This window comes from Cryptotermes secundus, unplaced genomic scaffold (genome assembly GCF_002891405.2).
Source record: "Cryptotermes secundus unplaced genomic scaffold, Csec_1.0 scaffold2152, whole genome shotgun sequence".
Lineage (NCBI taxonomy): Eukaryota > Metazoa > Arthropoda > Insecta > Blattodea > Kalotermitidae > Cryptotermes > Cryptotermes secundus.
The window spans coordinates 20,996-24,845 of record NW_019720750.1 but is presented as its reverse complement, the minus strand read 5'-3'; positions in this window follow the sequence as shown (position 1 = coordinate 24,845).

Genomic DNA, 3,850 nt, shown 5'->3' with positions numbered 1-3,850 from the left:
TTGGAGCATGCAATAAATACAATACAATACAATACAGTAAGTCACTACTTTGCCCCCCAGAGTTTGCCTGCAAAAGAGGTTTACTACCTGAACTTCCATTCTTCGGATATAAAAAATTGGAATATTCATAGAAATCAGTATGAATAACTCAGTGTGATGGAAGAAATAGCAGGAGGTACNAAATGTTTTCCATATGCTTAATTAGTTCAGCACTGTCACAGAGATGTATGGGGGCATGGAGGTGTAGTTCCACCATTCTTGACCATTGCACTAGATGGAGGTGAGTGGTCACCTTCACTGCCCTCCTGATTTATCACCAGTACAGAGTGGATAGGAGGCCGAGATGGGGGCTTTGCAAACCGTTGCTTATCAGCACAACTTTCTTCACAAGCATTTTAGATCACTTTTTGGTTGTGGCAACACAACATGGTTATCATCTGGAAAACGGAAAAATGAAAATATTCAAAATGGAAAATTCATATACAATGATGATAAGTTCACTCTGTTCATTATAATTAAAGGCAACTAGCAAGATTTAGATGAAGGAGTCATTATATTAGTTTGTTTCCTTGAGAATATACCTGTCTTTTGCCTGGAATAAAATAAGCTTTCTTTGTTATTTCACAATATTAGCTGAAACTTCAAAGGAACACCAAGCTATGGAATTCAAATATACTCGTGTAATTAGAAGATATGTGGTGAGTATTTGATACTGCACGTGCAAGTAAATTTCATAATATCCTCGGGAAGTGGCCTGAATAATTATATATAAACCATACATGGATGTGTTTAATTTACATGATGTGGCACAAAAGACTATGTAATGAGAGACAGGATATGGCCTGCAATTTTAAATCTTGAACATTGAGATACTTTTTAAGCATGGATATATCCTGTATGTTCTCTTTTTTCTTTTTTTCTTTGTGGGGTTCAGGGGAAGAATAGTAGAAGACTAGACCCATTTCTCTCCTGACTTCTTTTTCAAAAGTATTCGAGAAGATTATTTTGGCTAGACTAAACCAACATATTCATGACTATAGCTTCTTATGTGTTAATAAATGAAATATTAGAAGCATTAAATAAGTGGGAAATTGTAGGTTGAATCTTTTGTGACTTAAAGAAGGCATTTGACAGTGTCAACCATGAGATTTTATTGAAGAAACTTCAATTTTATGGAATACGAGGTAAATTTCTCGATCTGATCACATCCTATTTATCAGACAGAAAACAGAGAGTATTAATAGCCAGCACTGACTTTGATCATGCTGCTAGATCTAACTGGGATACTGTAAGATACGGAGTCCCACAAGGGTCCGTCCTTGGTCCGCTTCTTTTTCTTTTTTATATAAATGATCTCCCCACAATTTTCAACGATTCAGTTAAATCAGTATTGTATGCAGATGATACAAGCTTAGTCATTAGCAGTTGGAATAATAGCCAGTATAGTAAAGATGTTAATACCTCTTTCACTTGTTTAATGAGTGGTTTAGTACAAACAGGTTGACCTTAAATTTTAATAAAACTAAACATGTTCAATTTGAGACAAAGCCTAGAACGAATAATGTAACTTCTATTCGATATTGTAATAATGGGATTTTAAATGATATAAACATGAAATTTTTGGGGATTGTTATAGAAAGATCGTGCACTTGGAAAGCTCATATAACTCAGCTTAGGCCTAAATTATGTAAGGCTTGTTATTCAATGAGGGTGATTAAACCCATCTTGCCCATTGAGACATTAAAAATGGTGTATTATTCCTACTTTCATTCACTATTGAGCTATGGAATTATTTTTTGGGGTAATTCACCCCTTAGTGTGCATATTTTTAGAATTCAAAAGAGTATAATTAGAGTCATGAGTGGGTTGAGACCTAGAGACTCTTGTAGAGAGGCATTTAGGGAATGGGGAATATTGCCGTTGCAGTCGCAATATATTTTCTCATTATTGATGTTTGTTGTGAATAATATGGGCTTGTATCATAAGTCAACGCAAATTCATGGCCTGAAAATGAGGCGTAATTTTGATCTCTATTGTCCTCAGGCAAATTTAACAATTTACCAGAAAGGTCCTTATTATTCTGGCATTAAACTTTTTAACCATCTTCCATTGAAGATTAAAGAATTGGTCTGTGATATTAAGCAATTTAGAGTGGCTTTACATGCCTTTTTACATCGTAAATCTTATTATACTTTGGATGAATATTTTAACTAGGATTGTTATTGAGTGTTTATGTTATTTATTTATATTTAAATTATAATGTAATTATATTGTAAATGTGATGTAATTGTAGTACATATAAGGGTATTAAGTTAATATCATGTTAATATTGTTGTATATATATATTATCGAGTGACTACCTGCTACTTAGCAGGCTTGTTGTGAGACCGGTTCTGTATCCAAGGGCTTCAGCCATGTAAGGATGTGTTGGAGCATGCAATAAATACAATACAATACAATACAGTAAGTCACTACTTTGCCCCCCAGAGTTTGCCTGCAAAAGAGGTTTACTACCTGAACTTCCATTCTTCGGATATAAAAAATTGGAATATTCATAGAAATCAGTATGAATAACTCAGTGTGATGGAAGAAATAGCAGGAGGTACATATGTTTCGTGTCGAGCTACCAGACATACCAGATACATATAACTTTGGTTGGCATGTTGCTTTCATATCTTTAGCTAATATGCATGTGGCTTCCATTGTCATAAGGAAGTACAAAAAACACATTATAGACTTGAAGTGATATTTTTCACATAATGATGTATCAGGTAAGAGAAAATGATGAAGATGTCTGAATTTGTAATGGAAATACGATGACTGTGCTAAAGCATTTCACATACATATTTGCCTCTACCTGTTCCCTGTTATAATTAAGATAATTAAGAAATCTTTCCCTTCAGCATGTTTCTTTGGTGTGAAAAATCTTCTGTGTCTGTGCTTTGTTGACTGGGGATGCTTTGATTCCCTGCTGGGGCTGTGAAAGTATAATAAAACTATTTTTAAAGGCACTACAAAAAACTATATGAATATGGTATCCACTTCAAGTGTTGTAGTTTGGAAATAGAAAAGGTAGTGGGGCAGTAAGTAGATTTCAAGGATAGTGTATCTGATTTATGAATCTGGCAATTCCTTTGGGTATATTAAAGAGTGAATGAAATAGGTGTGACTAGAATATATTAAATATAATTTATATAAGACTGGTTCTGAAACTGTCACTTACATCTACAGATGGTGCACCATAATGGCCATGAAAGACTGAATATGATCTTCTGAAAGATACCTGCATCTAAATATAAACAAAAATGCCAATATCTGTTCAGTACTTTCGCTGTATAACAGAAGTCATGGTATGAAATGACATGAGGTCAGACTAACTCAGACATGCAATTACTCATGCAGAAATTTTAGAAAACAGTACTTACATATTTAAGTAATAATTAAATAGTCAATATACTTCCACAATTTAAAAACTAATGATGTATAAAATAAATTTTTAGGTTTTTTAAAAAATGTTAACCATATAAGAAGCATATAATCCATCAACAGGTGAACAAATGAAGTAAATGGTGACACAGGCATGAGTTACATGAAAAGACGATTTATCTTCTGTATTTGTAAGCTAAAATAAGAAACAAGATTTAGTAGATTAGCTGAATTCCTCCATAAGATCCTCAATCCTCTATCTGGAAACACAGGTTCCTTCGTAAAGAATTCTGAACACTTTATAAAATCAATACAGGATATCAACCTGCAAAAAGAAGACTGCCTTGTAAGTTTTGACGTTGTTAGTCTGTTCACCAACGTACCAGTGGAAGAGGTCTTACAAATCATAAGAGATAGACTCAGA